We start from the raw sequence: 6,086 nt of genomic DNA, 5'->3' as shown, positions 1-6,086 counted from the left end.
CCAAGAAATAAATAAAAATTGGCAAATAATACAATCAAGAGGACGATTGTCTAAATTGACACATCAAACGTCGTCCAACGATTGACAATAGGTCGATTTACTAAGACATCATAGGAACCCTAAGAAGACAAAGAAGCAGCAGAAGCAGCACCACCACCTAAAACCGCCACCTCAAAAAACCAATTGAAGTACTGAAGCTGGCGGCACCATGGAGCGTTTGTTTTTTTGGGGCACAGGCGTCATCAGCTCATACAGTAACTAACGTATGTATTATAGTATGTATGTGCGTGTGTGAGTTTGTGTATAGCACTGATGATGATACTGGCTGCCGTCCGACCCACCGACTCTGTTCAATTTCAATTTGAGTGAAAATAAAAGAAAATTGAGATCAATGACCAGTATTTGTATTTTAAATTGCATCAATGCATGGGCCAAATTTTCTCTTTCTTTTTCGTTTCTGCTCCCCCTCCATCTCCTCGGCTTTTTCTCACTTCGCCAAACACCAAAGAACACGGGCATTGGCAAGTGAACAGCGGCTGAATGATGGGGCGACCTCAGACGAATATTCAAAATCACTGCGACAAATATTTTAATGCGATGACAGGGCACTTAGGTATTTTCGAAGATACTACTATCAGAGCTAAAGAATCCAACGTGTAGATAGAAAATAGACAAAGTGAGATTTATTGATAGAATCCAATTGATACTGCCCTAAGTATTTTGTAATGTTCTAAATTGGCACTGTTCATCTACAAAAAGCCATTGTTCTTCAGAGAGGAATTACCCCACTTATGCCATGTATACAGGTTCCACAGCACAACTATTCTGCATTAACTGATATCCAACGATTGGTACCTCACCATAGGTACAATGCTTACGAATGTCGAATTAATGAACCAGCCGTTGCAAGTATCATTCAGCAGACAAAAACACTGAAAATAAGTCCGAAAAAGTTAATTTGAAGTGGAGGACTTGGGATTCCAAATACATTACATTTTGGTATGACCGTGATAGAAATTAACATACGCCCAATCGTAAACGAAGAACTTTAGGCTTTTTTTCAAAAATATTTTACACTGCCGTCTGATGCCACGGCTCAAAATTCTGAAGTAAACGTTGGACCTTTGCAACTATCGGCTTTCTCCATAAGTAAACAAGTAAAAAGGCGTTAAGTTCGGCCGGGCCGAACATTGGAGGTAAACCACCTTTCGTCATAATCCGTTAAAGAATGCATAATGTATGCCCCCATAGCAACTATATAGAAATGTGGTTCGATTGGGACCAACTTCAGCACAGACATTGAGTGGTATAACAAGTCAAGTCTCAGGCACGCTGTGAAAATATTGGCCAGGTGAGGCGCCAGATAGTCTGCCTCTTTCTGTAGTAACGCCGGAAATATTCCATCAGGTCCGCGTGACTTAAATGGTTTGAAGCTCCTCAAGGATTCCTTCACCATAAATGCCGTTATTATAAACCTTCGATCAACGTAATTATTCAAAGATTCAGGTGTCTTCGTGAGTCCCGTCATATCCTGTGAAAAATGCGTCCTCCGTTGTCTTTGATCTCACTCCCATTTCGTCTACTAAAGTTTCAATTTTGGCATGGGTTTTTGAGAGATTTTTTTTTTTATTTTGGTGGCGTCATTAACGCTGTCGACCTGTTCGCAAAAAAGCTTCCAGGAGGCACTTTTGCCGCTTTGGTAATCTTATTGTATTCCTTGAGCTGTGGGTAATACACATCCCAATATAATTCCGCTTTATTACGACGTGCTCATATCCTTTCCCGAAGAGGACAACTATCTTCAAAAGACCCCACCAGTGCAATAGTAATCCTGTTGACATTTTCGTCAATGTCTTCTATGCTTGGACAAACTAAATTATCTTGCCCAAGGCTTCTTCTGAGTAGTCTTCCGAAATTTGTCCAGTTGGTTTTCAACTTATTCCGGGAATTTATCGGATTCGGCGCTGGCCGTGCTATTCTAAACCTTATGTAGCGATGGTCAGAGAAAGAGTGTTCTATGGAGACACTCTAATCCTTAACCTCATCGATTAAATGTTCACATTTGATACCTCCACCCTAATCCTATTAAAAAAGGTAGCGGTGTTGCCAAAATTAAGTGTTACAGGTCGTTAGTATTTAAGAACTCAGCCAGGACTTTGCCCCGCCTATTAGTGTTGGTATTACCCCACGAAATGTGGTGAGAGTTCGCATCTCACCCTATTTGTACCTCGTGTCCCGTTTGTTTTGCTTTTCTCACCAGCCGTTGCAGCTGCAACGTCGAAAGGCAGATAAATTGATACCAAGTATATTCCACCGTCTCCCTGTCTCACCTTTGTTGCGATCGACGTTGACAACTCTGAGGAAAATATGTAATTCAAATCCTCGGCCGAGTACCAGTGTTAGCATAGAACATTTGGCAGTTGATATGGTACAGTCCAGAAACTTTGTTCCGCGTCGTCTATGGAACATGAATTAAGGCACTATGAATCTTGCCCTTGCTGATTTTATTCATCAGAGCGTGTGTAGCAGTCTCGCTCCGATGGAGGTTTATCTGGATTACCTCAATCAATGGTCCCACAGTAAATGGGCATCTTGGGAGTAGGTGATGCTCTCATTGTCCGCTCCCTATTCTTCAGACTGCATTGACTTTCCTGTCACTGCACTAGCTGATGATATAGGATTAGGTTTTTTACCTATCCTAGCTTACTTTACATACTTACTTACTTAAGGGTGATTTTTTAGCTATTATATTTTTGGCAACACTGTTTTAGACAGCTCACGCACGTTTCGGTTTTTGTTTCACTATCAAACATCTTCAGTTTGGTTTATAATTTAACCATGAGTGTGGTTTATGGGCTGGAGGCATCATTGGACCGTACTTTTTCAAAGATGATACGAATCGTAATGTAACAGTATATTGTGAGCGCATTCGTGAGATAATATCCAACTTTTTTTTTGCCCACATGCCACACAGCACGCGTAATAATGGACTTATTGAGAGGCTAGTCGGTTAAAATTTTATTTCACGTTCGGGACTGGTCAATTGGCCGCCTAGATCGTTCGATTTAACGCCTTTAGACAATTTTTTATGGGGCTTTGTATGGGGGTATATTCATTTTGTCATTATGTTTGCAACACATCGAAATATCCATTTCCGACCATACAAAGTATATATATTCTTGATCAGCGTAAAAATCCAAAACGATCTAGCCATGTCCGTCCGTCTGTCTGTTGAAATCACGATACAGTCTTTAAAAATTGAAATATTAAGCTGAAATTTTGCACAGATTCTTTTTTCGTTCATAAGCAGGTTAAGTTCGAAGATGGGCTATATCGGACTATATCTTGATATAGCCCCCACATAGACCGATCCGCCAATTTAGGGTCTTAGGCCCATAAAAGCCACATTTATTATCCGATTTTGCTGAAATTTGGGACATTGAGTTAAGTTAAGTCCCTCGACATATTTCTACAAGATGGCACAAATCGGTCCAGATTTCGATATAAAGGGTGATTTTTTTGAGGTTAGGATTTTCATGCATTAGTATTTGACAGATCACGTGGGATTTCAGACATGGTGTCAAAGAGAAAGATGCTCAGTATGCTTTGACATTTCATCATGAATAGACTTACTAACGAGCAACGCTTGCAAATCATTGAATTTTATTACCAAAATCAGTGTTCGGTTCGAAATGTGTTCATTCACCGTAACGTTGCGTCCAACAGCATCTTTGAAAAAATACGGTCCAATGATTCCACCAGCGTACAAACCACACCAAACAGTGCATTTTTCGGGATGCATGGGCAGTTCTTGAACGGCTTCTGGTTGCTCTTCACTCCAAATGCGGCAATTTGGCTTATTTACGTAGCCATTCAACCAGAAATGAGCCTCATCGCTGAACGGTGAATGAACACATTTCGAACCGAACACTGATTTTGGTAATAAAATTCAATGATTTGCAAGCGTTGCTCGTTAGTAGGTCTATTCATGATGAAATGTCAAAGCATACTGAGCATCTTTCTCTTTGACACCATGTCTGAAATCCCAAGTGATCTGTCAAATACTAATGCATGAAAATCCTAACCTCAAAAAAATCACCCTTTAGCTGCCATATAGACCGATCTCTCGATTTAAAGTTTTGGGCCCATAAGGGGCTTTTACTGTCCGATGTCGCCGAAATTTGGGAAAGTGACTTGTGTTAGGCCTTTCGATATCCTTCTTCGAATTGGCCCAGATCGGTTCAGATTTGAATATAGATGACATTTAGACCAATCTCTCGATTTAAGGTTTGAGCCCATAAAAGGCGCATTTATTGTGGGATGTCGCCGAAATTTGAGACAGTGAGTTGTGTTAGCCCCTTCGACATTCTTCTTTAATATGGCCTAGATCGGTCCAGATTTGGATATAGCTGCCATATTGACCGATCTCCCGATTTAATGTTTTGGGCCCATAAAAGGCGCATTTATTGTCTGATGTCGCCGAAATTTGGAACAGTGACTTGTGTTAGGCCTTTCGACATCATTTTGCAAATTGTCCCAGATCGGTTCAGATTTGGTTATAGCTGCCATATAGACCGATCGCTCGATTTATGGTTTTGGAGCCGCAAAAAGAGCATTTAATGTCCGATTTCGCCGAAATTTGGGACAGAGCACAGCATTTATTTTCCGATGTCACCGAAATTTGGGATAGTGAGTTAAGTTAGGCCCTTCAACATCCCTCTGCAATATGGCACGGATCGGTCCAGGCTTGGTTATAGCTGACATATAGACCGATCTCTCGATTTAAGGTCTTGGGATCATAAAAGGAGCGTTTATTGTCCGATTTCGCCGAAATTTGGGACAGTAAGTTGTGTTAGGCCCTTCAACTTCCCTTTTCAATTTGGTCCAGATCGGTGTAGAGTTATATATAGCTGCCATATAGACCGATCTCTCGATTTAAGGTTTTGGGCCCATGAAAGGCACATTTATTATCCGACTTAGGTGAAATTTGACACATACGTGTCGTATATGATTCAGATCGGTCTATATTTGGATAAGACCAATATTTTGTTCTACAAAATTGAACAGTGTCTTGTACTTATTTGACCACTCAATGTCCGTGTCGAATTTGGTCCAAATCGGATCAGTTTTTGGTATAGCTACCATGGGTGCACAAATTGTACATTTTTCACCGGACTATGATGAAAGGTGGTTTACATATATACCCGAGGTGGTGGATATCCAAATTTCGGCCCAGCCGAACTTAAAGCCTTTTTATTTGTTACCATAAAAATCTACTCCCACAGGTTTTATGTTATGCGCAAAGCAATGTTTATTTGTTCCCTTTGGTCTGTTAGCCCTTGTCTTCCGAAGAGGCGTGGTCGTTAACGAGAAAAATTTGGAGTTCATGCGGATTGCGGCTAGCTTATTGTCCATCGTTGTAAATCTAAGGACAATATGCCTTTGTTTCGGGCTAAACACAAATCCACAGCTTTTGTCTTGTAATATGGCAGCTAAATCAACGGATCCAACTTGTCCAAATGTACCAGTCATTGTTTTCTTTTAATCTTTTTCTTAAGTTATTTCAAAAGATTTTACTTGATACAAATTTGAGATATGTCATTGTTCAACGTGTCATTTCATTTAATACGAAAATTTTCTGGACTTACTTTTCATTACCGTTTATTCAAACATAATCGAATATTTGAATAACTGACAATCTGAATTAACTGGGGCAACATATCTAATTTTTGATGGGCTTTTCAAACTATCAGCGATAACAAATATTTGATTTTTTATTTTAACGTTTCAATTAACAAACAAAAATTGATAAAGAAAATCGACATCCTATTATTTGCACAGAGAAAAAGTGTGTTAAACACATGTTATCTCTTTCGACGGTTGTTGTTCAAATAAGTCTTTGACAAATATTTGACATTTAAAGTGTGCTTTTGATTCTTTGCTCACTGCCTTCCAAAAAAAAAAAAACTATCTGTTAACATTTATTAACAATACTTTAAACTATTTATGAACAACCAAAGTTTAATAACATCAAACATGTCTTCTTATCGAGCGAGCCCCACCATACCCAACACCACGACTGTCAA

The 6,086-nt window shown here is 39.6% G+C and overlaps 1 long non-coding RNA gene across 1 annotated transcript; it reads right to left on the bottom strand.

The window, feature by feature from the left end:
* Positions 1–657: 657 nt before the first annotated feature.
* Positions 658–5,831, bottom strand: LOC106095734 (uncharacterized). Its single transcript, XR_001222780.2, has 2 exons — positions 5,649–5,831; positions 658–932 (listed from the first exon to the last, which is right to left on the bottom strand). It is a non-coding gene; the product is annotated as an uncharacterized LOC106095734 (long non-coding RNA).
* Between the last annotated feature and the right edge of the window lie 255 nt (positions 5,832–6,086).

The sequence above is a fragment of the Stomoxys calcitrans genome, chromosome 5 (assembly GCF_963082655.1).
Source record: "Stomoxys calcitrans chromosome 5, idStoCalc2.1, whole genome shotgun sequence".
Classification (NCBI taxonomy): domain Eukaryota; kingdom Metazoa; phylum Arthropoda; class Insecta; order Diptera; family Muscidae; genus Stomoxys; species Stomoxys calcitrans.
The sequence above is the reverse complement of the archived record's forward strand: the minus strand, read 5'-3'. Positions and strand labels throughout refer to the sequence as shown.